The 20,417-nt window shown below is 44.0% G+C and overlaps 1 protein-coding gene across 2 annotated transcripts in view; it reads left to right on the plus strand.

Annotated features, from left to right (window-relative positions):
• bach2b (BTB and CNC homology 1, basic leucine zipper transcription factor 2b) overlaps positions 1-20,417 on the plus strand; it is a 476,383-nt gene that overhangs the window by 421,824 nt on the left and 34,142 nt on the right. The window lies entirely within an intron of this gene.

Below are 20,417 nucleotides of genomic sequence, written 5' to 3' on the forward strand. Positions count from 1 at the left end.
ATTGCATTGTGTATAAGTTGTTTTAAGAGTCTTGAGCATATTTTAATAAGTATGTATTGTGAATCACATTTATTATGGCAGAACAACATGACATGTTCATTCTTTCTTGCGACTGAGGAACTCGCTGAAGTGGAAGGAAATATTTTAGGTGACTTCAGGTTAACTACCACAACGTGCTGCACCGCCTACGACACAAATCTGTAAAATCAATCTGCAGTATAACGCACACCTTAGGACTCAGTAAGGCAAATATCACTTGTAAGATGGAGTGTTTTTGCAGATATTTTTTTGAAATGAATCCATGCAAACAGGTCCAACAGGCCTCTTTAAGGCAAAACAGACCTGCTTGCTCACACTGAGTAATCCACCACCACGCACTATGGGCATTTCACATGGCTGCATGAGTGTGTGTGGCCCCGCACTGCTCTAAATCTGTGGGAATGGGGAAGCGAAGTCGAGTCCAAATGCCCCCGCCGCCCCCGCCGCCTCCAGTGTGTGTGCATCTGTGTGCTTGTGTGGAAGAATGGGAGGGGATGCATGTCCTGCGGCAACCCTGGCGCTTTGTGAGCTGTTTACGAGTAGCCCAGCACCTCCCCCCTCCTCCCGCCCACACTGCTCCACCCCCTCCACCGCCTGCCTCCCGTCACCTCGCCGTCGAGAGTTTGTTGTGACGAGCCCGAGCAACTGCTAGAAAACGCGATTAGGACGGGAGGCACAGGATGTGAAAGAGTTCAGAATAAGTCAGCGTGTATACCGTCAAATGATCCGTCGCCGGCCGTGTTTGCATCACCCCTGCTGTGAATTGCTAGATCACAAGCGAAGGAGCGAAATGCTCTCGCCGTGCGTGAGACTTTTGGAAAATACAAATTGTAAGGCCAAATGGTTTAGGTGACGTCAGCGCTTCCCTCAAATAACCTCTTGTCAGTGGAGGGCTGGTGAACGGACCATGACTCACTCTGTGAGCTGTTGCCCTGACAGGTGAAGTCTGCACTGGGGTTTTTATGACTTGTGTGAGCTGCAGAGGTGAGAGCTGAGCTCATGCTGGAGCTTGTGTGCTGGTGCAGAGATCCCTGAGATACTGAGACCAAACACCACAGGAATATAAACTTGTCACACCTGCAGTGCTACTTTATCATCATATTACTGTTTTTAAGACATTTTAACGATTACTTAGTTATAACAGACAACAAGAAAAGGGAAAGTATTTGTCACTTTAATTTGTATCCATAAATAACTTTTCTTTGTCATAATCATGAGCCAGCGATTTCTGAAAAGTAATGTAAGCCAAAACTAAATGCTTCTTTTGTGTCGTGTCTCTTGACTCACAAGTCAAAAAGAATCTTTCCAAGTCTTTCAAGTCATTCTCACTCATAGTCTGTATATAAGAGCTAGACGGAGTCATTAGTTTGTGGACTGCGGTTTTAAAGCCTCGAGTTTGGCATTTTGGCTGTTGCCATCTTGAAATTCTTTAAACCAGTGAAGGAAGTGACCATATTTGGACTGTGGAGGAGCGACGGGTGGATCTGATGTACACAAGCAGCAGGGCAGCACCCCGAGAAGCAAAGCTGTTAACAAAGTTAGCTTCATGATTCAATCATTCATTTGTTATGTTGAATCTTAGTAGCTAACTGCATTGGTAGCATGATAGCAACCTGTCAATCACAAGGTAGCCCCGCCCTAAATTATACCCTGCTTCGTGGTCTATTTGACTCTAAATGGACCATAATTTACTAAATGAACATCATGATGTATTGAAGAAGACATGAAACTAGAGATTGAGACCATAAACTAATGTTTACAATGTTTACTGAGATAATAAATCAGGAGAGAAGTAGGGTAATGTCCTCATTGACTTCCATGCAATCAGAGAGGAGTCACACCCCCTGATGGCCATCCGAGAGAATGCAGGTTTACGGGTTCACTTTATAGAACTGGAGGTTGCCATCTGGTCTCAAGTCAGTGTCAAAGTCTTTTAAAGGGACAGAATTTAGTGTTTTTTCTTCAACGTGGCCGACTCCTTGACGACGAACCGCTCCCCTGTTGATATGAAAGGCTCATTCATAGCTAACGAAAACAAAATTCTTAGTTTCAGGTTTCAGTTACACAAACGAAAACATGGTTATGAATATTGAATTCCGTTTCTGCTAAAAGCCGTTGAAAAAAAAAAAAGAATTGTCTTCGTTTTCACACCTCACGTCTGCGTGAAAATGTGTGCATCTCTGCTCCTCAATGTCACTCTATTCCAAATTCTGTGTCACGACCACATTCAGGCCAAGACTTAACACACTCACATGTTGGTGACTAACTTCCTCCTGCTTATCTAAACCTGTTTGCTATGTTTTGGTGAGGTGAACTTTAAACTTCTCCGATGAAGATCCTGATAGATCAGCGATCCCGATCGATGCTTCTGCCTCAATGACGTGTAGAAAAATGACTTGTGACATTCAGTGGCCGAGGCAGTTCGCATGTGCATCCGCAGCGTTATTGAGCACATGCTGGCTGCCAGTCGATGGCTGGCTTTACATTAGAACATATTGAGCAGCGGAGTGGGACATGTGTTGGACGTCACCGCTGAGAGCAGCTGGTCAGGGTTGAATACCTAGAAGAGGTCCTATTGTGTGTCTAGTCCGTTTTCTCCTGGCAGTACATCTTACAGACACTCCAACAATAACGAGGGGACAAAAGAAATAAAATCCATCCATCCATCCATTTTCTACCGCTTATCCTGTATTCAGGGTCACGGGGGGGCTGGAGCCGATCCCAGCTATCATTGGGCGAAGGCAGGGTACACCCTGGACAGGTCGCCAGTCCATCGCAGGGCCGACATGTAGAGACAGACAACCATTCACGCTCACATTCACACCTACGGGCAATTTAGAGTCATCAATTAACCTATCTCCATCCAGCATGTCTTTGGACTGTGGGAGGAAGCCGGAGAACCCGGAGAGAACCCACGCTCACACGGGGAGAACATGCAAACTCCACACAGAAGGAACCCGGGCCGACCCGGGAATCGAACCCGGGACCCTCTTGCTGTGAGGCGACAGTGCTACCCACTACACCACCGTGCAGCCCAGAAATAAAATAAAATCCTTTATTTTTTAAATATAACACATTGTTACTTAATGGGATGATGAAATAATCTGTGACCATTGAGACCATAAACTCATTACGATGTTTACTGAGATAATAAAATGAGTGAGATAGTGGGTCACTTCTTTTTGCAACCAGAGTCGCCCCCTGAAGGCCATTAGGAGATGATGCAATTTGAAGGCTTGGTTGAGGTTGCCGCCTGCCGGATAGGCACTGCAGGATTCCTAGACCGTTAGAAGACCTTGTCCTGGATATAAAAGCCTGGGAGGGGGGTCCCATGCAGTCTGTGTGTGGTCATGTTTGTCCCCACCCACCTCAGCAGATTAGCTGCACAGTTAATGCTTAGCTGAGCAGAATGTCCGGGGTCTGTGTGAGAAACGCCCAGCACTTCTGAAAGACATCAATCAGACGCTCTCCGTGAAGAACTTGTTCCACAGCGCTGAAATCCACCCCTGATTCATCATACATAATCACAATGGCCCCTGGCCTGGGAATGCTCTCGCGTTGAAATTTAAAAGGCAACAATAATGACAGATGAGACATAAACCTTACTGTTTAACATGAGTCTTTTTCTGGTTATTCTGGTCATCTGGCAACGTTAGGTCATTATGAATCCATTGAAGGATTAGGCAGCTAAGAATAGCCTCTTACGATTGGGGACTTAGTGCGCAGTCTGAACCATAAACAAACAAATGGCAATTTCTCTGCGGCCCCGTCTGCTGCCAGCGTTTTCAGGGAGTAATTTGTGGCGTGCAGAGAGGTTGACCTCGGTCAGGAAACGGCGGCAGGATGAAGAAGGGCCATTTAGTCCCGTTTGGAGCTTCGGAGTGGAATTCTTGCCGGCCGGGCCGCGTCCCGTCCGAGGCAGCTGGGCGGCCACAGACGAGCTGAAGCGCTCGGGACGCTTCGAGCGCTGGTGTGCATCAATCATGCCTTCCAAGAACTGTGTGCCATGAGAAAAGCCAATGTCCTCCCGCAGACCACCATCCAACGTGTCATTTGTGTCAGCGCTGTCTCTCGTCCGCAAATAGCAGCAGCTTGCGTCTGCGTGTTTTTGCTTTTTTTACGAAGGTTGGCATCCTGCATCACTCGCTGTAACATTTGCTCTGCACTCAATTTCTTTTTTCTTTTTCCCTGCAACAATTCTTATTTGTAGCAAAGTCATTGGTTTTCATGCACTGATTAATTGAGGTTTCTGGCTATTTTATAGAAAACAAACATTTTTCTACTTTTTTTATTTTGTCTGTAGATTTCTCCGATTCACCAACATTTAGCATTGAACAATGCCTCATATGCATAGTTTATCATATAATTTCCCCAGTAATACAAAGAATCCATGCAAGTAGTCAACTGGGGAAGTTTCATGGTGATGTCTATTTGTTAAAAATATTTTTGTTCACCTTATTCACATGTAGTGTCTTGTAAAATATGTATGGAATTTGAACATGCATATCTTCAAAATGATCTCCATTTCAGCAGCACTTCAATCCACAAAACTTTCTGTTTCATTCTTCTCTTCATTTCTGAAAGCTGAGAGGTTTGGTCATATATCACTCACAGTCTGATTTATTGAACAGTTTATTTTTTTTTATTGCTGTTCTGATTTATGGAGTGATACAAAGAAATATCCAAAATTCACTCTTTAAAAACCTTTGAATTTTCAACCATGGAAATTATGCAAATTCACACAATTTGATCATATATTGCCTCATTTGTATATTTAAACATACATTTTCAGAAAACTTGTTTTGCCTTATTCACCTGGACTGTCTACCCACAAATTTGAACTTTATCCAGTTGTTTTGCAAGTTTGGAGATCTTATACCAGTCAGAAGTTCTCAAAATCTCTGCCTCTGCGTTTTCCCCATGCGACTGATCACATGACAGTCTGAACGATATGACAGGAACATGGTTCTGTAGGTTCGTCACCGAGTCACTACACAGTCATCTGATCCAGTGTTAATATGAAACACATTTGGTGCGCTGCAGCTCTAAAGGAAAAACAGAGCACCTCTTTGATCGTGATGTAGAGTTGGTTCCAAATCTGAACCACTTACACCTAAGAAAACATTTGCATCTGAGAAACATAAATTCCTGTTGGAATTCGAGAAGGAGAAACATTTCCCTCAGTCACTCTTCTCGTGTTTGCTCTGAAAGGGAAACTTACATGCAGGAAAGAGTTAAATGACTTCTGTCATATCAAGGTGCTGTGTGTAATATGGGTTTGTGAAGTTAGCTTTCATTCAGCCTCGCTTCCATAAGCTGAGAACTTTCTGCAGGAACTACCAACCTTTGAGGATCTTGTTGCATTTGGACCACAGGGACCAAGGTCTGGGGTTTTACCCTCCAAAAATGCAACCGATTGGTCAAACACACCATGTGGCAACCTCCAGTTCTGAAGAATGAAGCCAAGGCTGAAGTGCCTTAAACTTGCTGTCTCTCTACTGGCCATCAGGGGGCGGCTTCTCAATCAGAAGTCTGATTACATGGACGTCTATGAGAAAATGACCCTACTTCTCACTTGATTTATTACCTCAGTAAACATTGGAGACACAAGTCTCAATCTCTAGTTTCAGTCCAAATATGGTCACTTCCTTCACTGGTTGCCAAAAATGGTGTAAAGGTGCTGTGAATGAGAGAAAAAAGTGATTTTATGCCAATATGCCGATGATAGGTTGCTTTTTCATTCGTCAGCAGACTGATTTGCCTAATCTTTGCAGATCTTTAGACCACTTCAAGATAAGCACAGACAACAATGAGCCGAAGGAAACTTTGAAAAGTGGTTCTGGAACTAAAACTAATCTGCGTTCCCAAGCCGGTTTACTGCCACGGATGATGAAAATTGAGCGTTTCCGTTTAAGTCTTTGGTCCTTTTTAAAGTGTGAAAAAAAACAACATGAAATCCCACCAGAAGAGGATCGATAAGTGAAAAAAAACAGTCCAGCTCCAACTGGCTGTGTGTTGCCTGTAGATATGGTGCTTTCAAGTGATTATTGGATTAGTTATTTCCAGCCCTGATGGAAAAATCAATCCCGCTCAGAAAAATGTCATCCGCCGTATATACATAGTGCCACCAGTGTCTGAACCGCGGCGAGCCACGGAGCCGCATTCGGGTTTCTGAACACTCTCTCTCCTTGAACTTGTTACAATTCAGTGTTTTAATCAAGAAGAAATCAATAACCCCAGAGATAAATATTGATCCCTCCAGTATTGACCCGACTGTGACAAGACTATGGCTGAGTTATTGGAGTGGCGGCCTTTCACTTCTGTGTGTGTGTGTGTGTGTGTGTGTGTGTGTGTGAGGATGCAGTAACGTCACCCAGACTGTGTGTGTGTGTGTGTGTGTGTGTGTGTGTGTGTGTGTGTGTGTGTGTGTGTGTGTGTGTGTGTGTGTGTGCGCGTGTGTGCCTTGAAGGAATTTGAAGGTTCTACCTTGAGTGTGCTCATGACCCCACATTTTGGCTGCTGATGCCAATATTTCCACTGTGACTCGTGATGCTTGGGCGTATGAAGGGCACCCACTTTCTCTTCTCGGGTTGAGTCATCTGCGCCGTTTCCCAAAAAGCCGCCAAAACCACACGCTGTGTCACTTTCTGCGCACGCTTCAGACCCATGACCTTTCATTCTGTGCCCTCGCACTCCATTCTAGCAGCCTTTCACAGCTCCTTACAGTACATAAAGCCACGTAAGTGTGTGCACTGCGAATGACGCCAGCAGCGTGTCTACAAGCGCGCCTTTTAAATGGCGCAATGCTGATGTTGTCTTGTGGTTGTCAGTCCCATTTCTGTATTTACATCGAAATTGTCTTACTAAGGATCTCTTTGTGCCCGACCTGCAAACTTTCCCGTGTGATTCAGGCCACTCCAGCTGAATGCTGTGAGATTAGCGCGGCGGTTAGAGAAACCACTGAGATTGGAGAATGCAGAGAGACGAGTCGAGGCAGCTCCTGAGGTCGTCACAATACATTACCTGTAAATATGCTGGCACTGATACCTCTGTGTTGTGCTGCAGACGTTCCACTTCTGCTTTGTGGGTAACGTAGTAGGGACAGGACGATGCAGACCGTGATTAAAAACTCTGTCTCACTCGCTGTCATGTTAGAGAAGTGAAAAACAGGATACAAATATACAGTTTTAAAATGTATCTGTCCTTCATGCAGGAAGACCTTATGATTTATGATCATCTTATTTCGGATTATTTGATTGTTTTTGACTAAAAAAGGATGTTCACTTTAAAAAGATGAGACTCATCTGTGATGCAATATTGGAGAATCTGCAAGTCAGAGCTCCCATTAATTAAGGATGTGATGTTGCAATGTGTACCTGTTGGTACACTTGTCTCTCTAGTGCACCAACTGGTGTGTGTGTGTGTGTGTGTGTGTGAATGTTTTCACCCTCACATCACTTCCTAAATTAGCTCCCTCAGTGTGGCTGCTGCTACTGCCAATAGGTCATCTAACCCGGTATGGCCATTCTCTGGCTGGGTAATGTGAGTGAGCTGTAGCTTGGAGTGAGGGTGAACGTGCGGCAGCCTCCCCTCCTCCCTCGCCGCCCTCACACTGACAGCGACGGCTGTTCGGCCGATCCCGAGACATGCGGCGCCCCCAATGACATGCAGTTGTTTTGAGGTTTTTTTACGTTACCTGGCGGTTTACACCGGCGAGGTGAAGGCCTGCAGGACGGTTGAGGTCACGGTTAGCCGGAACAAGATGAAAACTGTATAAGTAAAGTACAGATTATGTTCATACACAGGAGGCATTAAGTCCTCTGAAGATCCATTTTCAAATACAGCAAATACGATACACTTTACTGTTACTTTAAGGAGACGGACTGTCAGGTACAGGTCCTGACCTGACCAGGGACAGGAATCAGGCTGGGTCAGCCTAATTGGGTCTGCTTGAGTCCTGTTGGACTGCCTAAGGTCTTCCTGTCATAAAGACTCTCAATTAGGGATCTTAAAATGGCTCTTGATCATATTGCTTTTTACATTTAGTTCAGAAACTAATATTTGTATAATGTCACAGATAAGATTAACATAATTTTTTAGTGAGCATCTTCTTTGGTGGAAAAAAGATCAACAAGCTTCTTTGTGAATGGCTGAAAGAAGCACTCGCATGGCCTTCTGGTGTGTGTGTGTGTGTGTGTGTTGGGGGGGGTCTTTCACGGTAGCTCGAACAAACAAATAAACGCAGATGAAGTTGATGCAACGAGGCGTCAGCATGGCGTCCAGCTCGAGGTTTTCAGACGTTGCGTGTCTCTTCGCGCTCGTCAGCGGCGGATTGCAATCAGTCACATCAGAAGATGTTGTCTTTCATCATCCTCGCAGCCTGCCGTTGCGGCAGCTTGATCTCAGCTGGATATTTTTGCCATCGTTAGGCTTTTTTTGCACATTTCTGCATGTTTCTACAAACAACAAGAGTCCTTGCGTGTATCCTTCAAACTAGAGATGTTGCACACGCAAGAGCAACGTGTGAAAAAAAGTGCTTTTCTTTGCCACATCGACAGACGTGTACCCTCCAGCCCACTCACACACATGATCACACACTTCCACACACACACATGCGTACAGACGTGCCTTTTGAAGGTTTTGACGTGGGCGATGCCTCTGTGTCAACTCCTTCCTGTGGGGAGACTTTCCACTTGCCTTTTTTCCATGACTGCTCTGAACCTGAGCTTTTTTTTGTCGTCACAGTTGACGGTTGAATTTCAACTTCATGCACACGCTGAATTTATTTTATCGGATAAAAGGCTTCCACCTCTTTTACCCTGCCCCCCACTCTTCTCTCCATCCGCTTTCCACCGGGCCCCATTAATAATGCAGCACATAATCCAGTCTTGGGCACACTCATGCTAGCAGCCCCTCGGCCTGCCAATCACTGGCCTAATTAGCACCAGATTTGCTTCCATCTCTGGCTGCTGCTGGAAAACACATCACGTATCCTAATCCGAAACCCTCAAAGGCCAATTTCCCTCCTTGCAGTGATGGTTTCTGGGTGTTTCGCTTCCATCTTGCAGATTGAGGCGTCTGCAGACACTGCACTTGTTTCCTTGTCGATTCAGCCAATCGCACAGGAAGAGGTTTAGACGAATGGGTTCTAGTGTGCGCAGGTGTACATTGTAATTGTCAGTGTGAATATCAAGCACGGCAATGGAAATGCCATAATCATCCGATATTCTTTCTCTTCTGTTAAAGACTGTATTCCCTCAGCCAAGGAGGCTTTCGGTTTGTCTGCTTGTCAGCAGGGTTATGTAAAAACTACCAGTGTGACATTCAGGAAGCATGGTGGAAGGGTGCAGCATGGGTTGTCTTTAAAGAGGGACCGAAGGGTAGCAATGGGGAACCCACACTGGGACTCGCACTCATGCACAGCCGGCACAACTATCACAGAAGCTTGGATAACAACACACACAGAGGGAGAGCAACTTCATAGACATCAGCTATATCGTTGCATAACAATTAATTGTTTGCTGCTATATTAATCTCTGAATGTTGTATGTTGAACCCAGGTGGCAACCTCTCAAGCCAACGCTGAAGCACTTTACACTTGCTTTCTCTCTGCTGGCCATCAGGGGGCGACTCCTCTGGTTGCAAAAAGAAGTCTGATTGTATGGAAGTATCTCAGTAAATATTGTAAACATGAGTTTATGGGTTTTTGTCTGTGTAACTGAAACCTGAAACTAAGAATTTTGTTTTTGTTAGCTATGAATGAGCCTTTCATAGGAAGTGGTTTGTCGTCAAGGAGTCGGCCACGTTGAAGAAAAAACACTAAATCCTAAACACTGTCCCTTTAAAAGACTTTGACACCGACTTGATGGCAACCTCCAGCTCTATTAAGGGGACCCTATAAACCTGCATTCTCTCTGCTGGCCATCAGGGGGTGACTCCTCTCTGTTTGCATGGAAGTCGATGAGATAATGAGCCTACTTCTCTCTTGATTTTATTAACTCACTAAATCAATCTCTAGTTTCAAGTCTTCTTCAATCCAGCATGATGTTCATTTAGTGAATTAGGATCCATTTAGAGTCAAATAGACCAAAAACCAGGGGATGCTTTAGGGCGGGGCTACCTTGTGATTGACAGGTCGCTACCAATGCAGTTAGATACTAAGATGACTTCAACACTTAGCTCTAAAGTTGACCTTGAATTATGAAGCTAACTTTGTTAACAGCTTCACACCAGAATCCAGATGGATCCAGATCCAGTAAGGTTGCTGCTCTGCCGCTTGTGTTCATCAGATCCACCTGTCACTCCACAGTCCAAATATGCTGTACATTTTACAGTAACTAATTGTTGTAATTGCAATATTTTTTGCAGTTTTTTTATTTTCAATTTACAATTATGGTTTGTTTCATCTAATTCAAACACCTTGTGTTACTGTAATTACAATTGAAACTACTTTCATTTAATAGCAATAGCTTCCTTTAAAAAAATCAATCCTATTGCAGTGCAGCAGTGTGAGAATTTGTTTGCAAGGTGCATACATGTTAAAATTTTAAAAATCGGTTACAGTGTGGTCACTTCTGTTCACTGGTTGCAAAATATCCAAGATTTGGCCGAGTGTCCTAGTTGTCCTCTGTGGTGAGAGTCTTGTGCATATCGTGTTATGTATAGCTGCTGTGGTGTATACATTAAGGGCTGGGTCAAATGAAAAATGGCTTCTTGGCTCAGTCACACCAAAAATGTTGGGCTGGACTACTGCAAATAAAATTCCCAAATCTGAAAGAGCTATTTGTTGTGTAGACATATGAAAGAGGAGCTTGGACAAAGACAAACGAGTCATCGTGGAGACGGAGCCGAGACGCAGCAGCTCTGCCTCAGACGTTTTGAAACAGCGAGCCCGGTCTATAGATAACCCCAGTGTTTCTATCACATGTGCACCGCGTTACCATATAAGACAGCAATATGACTCACCCCGCTCACTGACCTACTATGTGGGAAGTCATGATTCATGCAAGCTGCATTTAAGCAGGCAGGGTCCAAAAATACCCTGGCATGCATCACACAAACACGTACACAACTATCGCAAACACACACACACACACACACACACACACACGCACACTCGCACATACCTCGCTTGCTCAGTCATACTCGCCACCCACAGACACCGTTAGGCTCCGATGGTAACATGCACTGAGAGACGTTAGAAAGTTGCCAGAGCAAAAAGACTGGAATAACAAGATGACGGGATCCGTGCTGCTGATGCCTTTCTGAGGTAATGGCAACGTACGCTGGCAGCTTCCTTTTTGTCTATTTCTGTGACTTTGAATAGAAACCGTCTAAAAGTCATGTCTGTCTCTGTGCAACAGGTAGCGTCGGGGATTCCATCACATCACAGTGATGCAAAGAATTCCTCGATTGCATCTTGGTAGCAAGACGGATTCGGCCTCGGGTTGTGTTCTTTGCTTTTTGACTCGATTTTGTTCTGCAAAGTGAGCAGCATCTTTTCCGATTAGTCAGCAAGATGCATCCACTCATGGCTCCTCGTGTGTTGTTGTGTGTGTGTAGATGCAGACGCCACAGTGACGTTGACTAACCGTCTCTTTCCACATTCTGTGATTTCGCTTTGTTGATCACAGGCAGTCAAAGATGTTTGACTCAAGCTTTCCTCCAGCCTTTCTTCTTTTCCCCCCCGATGTCAAAGACATAAGCCTCGGTGTATTTTTAATGCAGGTGTTTGGCTGCTCCGATAATGAGTTTCTTAGTACGTAATCCAGCTGTCTTCGACCGTTTGTGTGCATCCTGTGCTCCTCGCTAATTGTTTCTTTTAAAAGGTAAATCTTGGCGGTGGCTCGAGTATTGATTCCCGTGGTTGAGGTCACTGCCTGGACCTTTTCCCTCGCTGGGAGATGAAGTAGCTCTGCTGTTAATTAGGCCGATTGCAGATAGATGCAGGTTTGTGCAGACGGAGGCTCGCTCGTTTCCTCTCGCAGCCGCCGCCATTCATCAGTGTCAGCAGCAGGAGCGCCGGGGGAGGGGTAGTGTGCAAGCTCGGCAGCGCCCAGGGGTGCTCAGCCTAACCTGGGTTACCCCCCCCCCAAGTCACATGACCACAGTAGAACTTGGTGTTGCTAAGGACATCACACATTTAAATTAGGTTTCTGGAGTGCAGTTGAATGTTCCGCATGTCTGGGCTGAGCTTCTCTGTTCAGGGATTGATGCCGTGTTGTCTTCAGTCCCCTGATCGAAGCGCTGGGAGACGGTATTGATTTCTCTCCAGAGGGAGAAGCACTTGATCCATTTTTAGACGGACTTGAGCATAATAAATCCAGCCGTAGCCTGAGATGACTGTGTCCTCTGTGCTCGCTTTTACCTTGAACCTTGAAAAAAAAAGTATCAAACTGTCATCACATCTTGCACACACAAAGTGTGGGGGACCTTTTGCTTTTGTGTAATAGATTTCGGTTTGTTCTCCTAAAAATTACACTCCCATAAATACTAGAGGAATATAAATATTAGAGGAAAACGTATTTTCTCCCAGATTACGTTTATTTCACAAATACGTTTCTTGTGAAAGTCCACGAGATCCGTAAAGAGCGGAGGTCTAGTGTGAAACCAACGCGTTAACGTTTAACATGAGTCAAGCGCTTTATTGCTTAAGTTTCATAATAAACTTACTTGTTTGGAGCCAAACGATGATATTTCACAAAATGTCAGTAAATTTGTTATTTCGTTGTCGTGTTTGTCCGTGTCTAATGTTAAACAGACGTATGAGAGGACCCATGTTTTTTGGATTTAATTGCACACACATGTAAAATAATTCAGTTGTCATTATGCCTCCACATTCCTTGTGTGTAATCTGCTGAACATCAGCAGTCTGAGACGTGGCCGTCTCGCATTTGTTATCTCAGGATCAATATCAGCAACCCAGTGACCTTCTGCAGGGATGTTTACCTGATCGGAGTGCCCCCCCCCCCCCCCCCCCCCCCCTCAAGCTTGTCTTATGATCTTGAGCAGAGTAAATGACTCGCTTGTTTTTTAACACGAACCCAAGATCGCGTGTGTTTCGTTTTCGTTTGTAGGTGTGAAGAACCTGCTCCAATGCTGAGCTGTTGAAACGCATTCAAACCCCCCCCCCCCTCGCAGATTAGTTCTCTTTTTTTTCCACGCCACTTCAGATTTTAAGTTACAGTTCACTAGTTGCAATGCAGGCTTCCTTCCTCTTGCTAAGAATGGCCTCTCTTTTAACAAATTACATTTCTTTGATTTGGTAGTGCATCTGCTGTGTTAACACTGTCCTCTCTGTACTGAAGAGCCTGAACAGCATGCAAGCCCAACATTTGCAGATGAAAAACACATTGAGTAATAAGATAACGCCTTTTTTTTTCAGGAAGTAACAAAATCAACCTTGATTTGAGTCTTGATGACAGTGCACATTTCTTGGTATTCAATGGGGTTTTGCAACGGTGTCATAAACCACAGAGGTCAGAGAGTTGTGTCAACCCACAGACAACCACGTAATCCCACCGAAGTTACGACACAACAGTGATAAGCACTATTTGTGAGGTGGAAACCTTTTTTACACAACCGACCCGTGGATCATTTCATACATTTGAAGCTTATTGACCACATTGTTAAGTGTCGACCGGAGACAACAAACAATGGAAAAGCAGAGAGGTGGGTTGTAATAGCAGAATAGCCGGGGAGACATTTGATAGAAAAGGTGTGGAGCTCCATCCTCATTAACGCTCTCCATCACGGCCAGGATAGACCGATCGGGGTTTAATCAATCCCCACACCTCGTGTCCCCATCGAGCCTCGTAATGAACCATCAACACGGTTCTGATGATCTCTGCAGTTCGTCCTGCAGTGAAGCACCTTTCTGGGTGTGATTAGCACCGCCGAGGCTCTCGATAAATATTAGAGGGGACCACCTAGGCTCCATTAAATGTATGACGTGCTGTCTATCTAGACGTGCGCACGTTTCAAGGTTCGAGTAGTGTCTTAAACATGAACTGGAATGATGGTTTAACCTTGTGAATCACATTTCAGATGAGCCGACACATTTATTTATTAACAGACAGCCTGCGGTTAAGACTTAAGACTTGAAACACATTTACCAGGCAGGAAGGTTAAAGAAACGCTGGTTGCATTATGGGACATGTGGTGTTTTCGGAGCTCGGCCTATAAATTGGAACCCAGTGTTGAACATATTTGGTGCTGCCTTTGATGCTGGGACCCATAGTGACGTGTTTATCCTGCTTCCTTATCAATAAATTATGTTTACATGCGACTGTATTATATTTTACAGTGTATTGTTTTATCACACTTATTAATAAATAAAGTATTGAGATTGAGCTGATGTTCAACACATCCTGTCGTGTCCACACCAACCTCCACCGGTAACACATAGTAAACCATGAAACCATAATATGTCTATAAAACTGTGACATACGAAGTTAGGTGACATAACTTGCTAACGTTAGCAAGCCGTGCTAATATCGATAGCAAAGCAACATTGGTGCTAAATGTTACACAACCTCACTTTAGTTACAGTTATATTGAAATATTATTGTTTACCTTGTTGTTATGGCCAATGCTGCTAAAAAAACGAATCCGGGGGTTTGGGGAAGCATAGTTTCACTCGAGGAAATGAAACCGGGCCAAAAGTATCATCTGCATGTTGCATTCAAAGACCGTACGTCGCTGTAGGAATTCTGTGGTTCCTGCTTGTATTGCTTTTGCTCGCAGACGTCGTCATGAAGCAAACCTTTTCATTTAACTTTACATGCTAATATGCAGTCTGGACAGGCTCTAGTTACCGCCCCATCTTCATCATCATCAGGGGGTTTAGCTCAGGAGGTAGAGAGGGTTGGCTGGCAACCGCAAGATTGCCGGTTCGATCCCCGGCTCCTCCTAGCTGAGTGCCTGGTGTCCCTGAGCAAGACACCTCACCCTAATTGCTCCTGACGAGCTGGCTGTCGCCCTGCGTGGTTGTCTCCGCCGTCAGTGTGTGAATGTGTGTGTGAATGGATGAATGTCAGTCATTACTGTAAAGCGCTTTGGATAAAAGCGCTATATAAATGAGGACCATTTACCATTTACCATCATCATCACTACCCAGGTTGGCATTTGCTACCTCGTTCTGCTCCAAGGGCCTAATGTGATCACTCCAATTAAAACCATGTTCATTCTCAGTGTAGTTACAGTCACCTGGCAGGAGTGTTCATGTTAGTCTCTCTGACTGTTCTGGTTCGGTGGATAATGTTATTAGACTGTAGCAGCAGCAGTTGAGACTAAACCTTGTTTATCACAAGGAGTCACAGGGTGCATTTGTGTTTGTGTCATGATCAGGCCATGTAGACGTTTGAATGATTGTTCCCTCAGTAAGCTGCGCTTTAGGCCTTCCTGTATGTGATTTTACCTCATATGCAACAACTCATCGCTTACAGATGGTGTTGCGAATGAGCCGTGGGCCTCATTCTGCTGCACGCTGAGTCATTGTCCTATCTGAGGCACTAATCTGTCAGAAAATGATCGAAGACAAACACTATCTTTGTCCGCTTGCCAGCAAGGCTTCAGAAAATGCAATATGATCATTTACACGAAAGCATTTCTTAGAAACGAAGCAGCAGCTTCTTTATATAAAAGGATAATATTACAGCGTGGTTTTTTATTTTTAGCATGAGTAATGACGTTATACCCATCAAGTTAATCGCCGGGATTATGGGGCAAAAAAAAAAAAGAATGCTCATGAAATCAAACCACTTACTTGGAAAGTACAGTACTTATCATCGTTGTGTGCACACATTTTTCCTGATAAGGGATTATATCCAGCATTTCAGATGTCGATTGTTGCCTCTTTTTTTAAAGCTGCATTCCCAGATCTTCGCATTGACTGATGAGTACAATATCATCATGACTAATATCAATTATGGCCAAAATGACAAAAATAAGACCCAAGAAAAATGCTATTTTCACTCAAGCTCCGTTGATTTGCTGGCTCTCAAGCTTTGGCCCACATCCCAGTTGAACTGTAGACGATGGTGAGCCGGATTTGAACGTCTGTAGTTGAGCAAACAAGTGGGGACGACACAGAATTTTATCGTCTAGCACATAAAAAAAAATGTTTAAGTGCCACTTTTAAGAGTTTTAAGCACATTTTGATGATTATCAGGATAATATCGTCAATAGGGACAATTGTGAAATGAAACTTTCATCTCGTCCCATGCCTCCAAGCGAACGTTTGAAATCTAGCATACCCGGAATGCAAATTAGTTGCGTTTCCATCAACTGGCTTGGACCAAATAAAGGGGCTACAGTATAGCTTGCTCAGAAGCTAGCGCTACTAATGGCTGTAATCTGCCTAACCCATGTACACTAAAAGATGAGGTCATTTGTTTCAATTGGGCAAGTTTTTATTGTTCTTTCTTCTGCTACTATTAGCGTTGCGTTGTCTGGAGATGAAAACAATATAAATATATATCTGGGGAAGACGCCCACAGTAGAAGCTGCTCATCATTAAATGTTCCCTTCAGTACTTATTACTTACAGAGGTGCTCAATACAAGCATTTAGTTTTTTTCTGAACTGTACACAATACCAAACTCAATATAGAAAATGGTCGTAAACGAAAAATAAACCGCAAAATATAAACAACACATCCGAAAAGAGTAGGAAGAAGTTTTCACTTTCACATCCTGTTCTCCATGACTCAAACAATTCAGATTTATCAATAATCTTATATACGATCCCGTGTTTGTCATATACATCTTAAACAATGACTTCACATTCACCCTGCTAAATCTCTCTGTTTTTGGTGCATATTCTTCACTTGATTTAGAGTTTACTACTTTGCTGTAGTTCGTAGCGTATCTGTCAGTGTTGGTTTTGACTCGAGTGAAAATGAACAATGTGAACAGACCTTGCCTATAATTGGGCTGCAGATGTACTTCCTGAATGGTGAATGATGGGATTTCTTTTTTTTAGTTCATCCCCAGAAGTCTTCCAGCGTCTGCCTTCGCCGCCTTTTCTCCGCACCCTATGACACACTGTCTCCCACATTCCCGCCCGCCCTCCCAAAACTAAGATAGCATCAGATGATACACAAATGTGTATCAAATGTTTGTTTTTCTGGTCCACTCTTCTTCTTCTGATGTACTGGTGCATGAAAATGAGCATTGACTAATTCTAGCGGGGAGAGTTATCTGACCTACCCCCTAGGGTACCTCCACTGTGTTTCCATGGTAACGATCAGTGACACCTGTGATCTGCAGATAAAACACGGCTCTTAATTTGTGGCGTGTGTGTTGCAGATGAAATAATGTGACAGTGAGCCTGTAGCAATTCAGCTGATGGAAGTGATTCATCATGCAACAATCCCAAACATTGGCTTGTTCCAGATTCTCCAATGTGATGATTTTCTCTTTCAGTTACATGTTTGAATTAAATATCTTTGGTTTGTTTGAACGTTACTTGGGGGGGAAATCAAGCAGTTCTTCTTTTGTTAAAAACTTTGCTTAGTTCGCCATATTTTTTTTTCTTGTTTGTTTTTTTTTTGCCCTCTCCACTGACCATGAATCAGCTCACACAGCATCAGTCCAACCATTACCAGAATGGTTGCAAATGTGAAACTGGCCCTGAATCAACGGGTCACCTGAGCGGTCATTCATTGATTGATGAGCGTTTCTCTTGTTTCTTGCATTGATTAACTTGACAAATGACCTACCAAAAATCACCACTGCTCCCTTGTGGGGGAATTGCGCCCCCATGCTGTCCACCTCACTGAGATCCAACCTCCACGAGAGCCGGGCCACCTCAGGATGTGGTCTGGCTGATTAGATCCCAACGTGAGAAAAGACACAATCTCACAGACTTGACCACTCACGTGACATCAGTGTTGAAAACTCGACTGTAATATAATGAAAGCACTGTTAAGTACCTTCCGCTCCCACTTATGCACCTTCTGTAACACTACGGCAGTGTGTGGGATTCTGCGTGCGGTTCACCATAGCGCCGCAAACATAATTGCTGTAATGGGGGAATGCAGCGCTCAACGGGTCTCCAGCCACATTACTCTTCATCAGCCTCCCTTCAGATCAGCGGGCTCGCTCCGGGAGCAGCCAGCGGTGGGCCCCGAAATCAGCTCCGACCGCGGCTGGAGTGCCACCATCACGCTGGGCTTTTGATCTACGCAGGAATGTGAGAACGAGAAGGAGCCGCCATCAACGATCCAGGAAGTCAAAAACAGAAAGAACATCTTCTGCACCCATCAGCACTTCTAATCAGAATACTGCCACAACCTGCTATTTTGTGGTGTATCCGTCTGGGTATGTGTCGGTCTGTAAGAGTGTGTGTACGCTGAGTGCTTGTGTGTGTGTGTGTGTGTGTGTGTGTGTCATCTTTGCATTTTCCTCCCACTGCAACAAACCATCTGAAGTTCCAAGTTAAGCGAATGCGCATTCCGGGGTAGAAATAGTACGTTTGGATTGCTCTGAGCCTCGCAACCGCATCTGGAAACATTATTCTTGGAAGACAGGTCATTATCCTCGGAAGCCAACTGAGAAATGTTTGGTGGGAATAAGCAAACTACACAACAGTTAGAGCAGCCAGAACCACAGGGAAAAAGTCTGGACTGACATTGTTGTTCCACAACAGCCCCCCCCCCCCCCCTCCAACACCAGACCGTGTGTTGCAGCAGCATCCTGCACCAGTCGAATCATTGCTACAACTCAGTCACAGTAAACAACTGAATCTGAATGGCCTGACGGTAAAAGACTTTAATGCAATTAATGGCTCAGTGTAGCCTCACAAAGCCAGGCCCACAATTTTCACTTCCCCGTCCCCGAATGCGTCGTTTCTATTAGGCTGCACAGTAGATTGTAGATGATTGACAAGTGGGCTCCGACATCGGATGGGTTTCCCTTCTTGCACCTGATTGGACAAAAGTGCTGGGCTGTGATTAGTCTTTTTGGCGTTCTGGAAATGCTCTCTCAAGTGTCAACCAAAATCAGTTTCTTCATAAACCTGAGGTCAGAAATAGGTCGGAGTTATTCACATATTTGCCTTGCCTGGTCTGTATAGATGGTCACCACATTTGGAAAGTTTTAAAAGGTGATAAGTTACATCATGAACGAAAACACTTCCTGCTATAGTTGGCTTGGGTCAGTCTGGCTTCCAGTTTAAATAGATTAAGTGGATGTTGTCCTGATGTTTTCCAGACACTCACTGCAAAAACTGTTTGTTTGACTTGCCTGATTCAAAGCCTCAAATTCCTACACAACTCAAGTAGAACGAATCGGTGCAATCTTTAAGTAGATAAGAAATGAACCAGGAGGCAACCTTCATTCAGATCTGAAGAATGAGGCCAAGGCTGAAGTGCCTTAAACCTGCATTCTCTCTACTGATCATCAGGGGGCGACTCCTGGTTGTAAAAAGAAGTCAGATTGTATAGAAGTCAATGAGAAAATGACCCTACTTCTCACTTGATTTATTATCTCAGTAAACATTGTAAACATGAGTTTATGGTCTCAGTCTCTAGTTCCAAGTCTTCTTCAATACAACATGATGTTAATTTAGTCAATTATGATCCACTTAGAGTCAAATAAACCATAAAGCAGGGGAGGGTTGAGGTTCTCCTACAATAGTGAGCTAGACAGCTTTTTCAAGTCACTCGTGACAATATTTTTGATTGTTATTTGTTATTTGAGTATTTTTTAACGCAATCCGCAATACTTTCCGATATCGTCCTATTCCATGGTGCTTCTTTATTTATTTAAGGGAAGTAGCCGTGCTTCCTTATTTTTTAGTGACTCTTTTTTTCATACATGAGAGCAATGAGAGCTTTCTTTGTTTAATTTGGTTTGTTGATTGCAGAGGAAAAAAACTAGAAAGCTCATGTATTTTCCCTTAATTTACAACAAAAAAACAGGTTTCAGATTAACAAAGATCCCATTCCATAAACATGTCCATACATAAGGAGCCCCTATGACTCATAAGCTGTCAATCAAAAGCAGCGAGCACCACAACTTGAAAACATCCAGCGCTTCAGATATTTTCTCTCCAATCATAACAAGGAGAAATTTAATTAGAACAGTACCATGAATGAGGACGTTCTTTTTGTGTGTGTAATCACATTTTCTAGACAGCTTGTTAACCAACAAAAAAAAAAAAAACACAGATGGAAATTTATCTGAGGAAATCTAATTTGGAACGCTGTGTAAAACTGGGACAAAAGGAGGACGTCTCCTCATGTCAAGGCATTCATTTCTGTCAGAAAATGTAATTTTATTCAATGAAATAACACACTTTGTTCTGCTCTCATCAAGGGTCCTTGAGTTTGAATCCTCATACAAACCCACCAGGGTCGAGGGCAGCGAATGCTAC

This window comes from Eutrigla gurnardus (assembly GCF_963514095.1).
Source record: "Eutrigla gurnardus genome assembly, chromosome: 16".
NCBI lineage: Eukaryota > Metazoa > Chordata > Actinopteri > Perciformes > Triglidae > Eutrigla > Eutrigla gurnardus.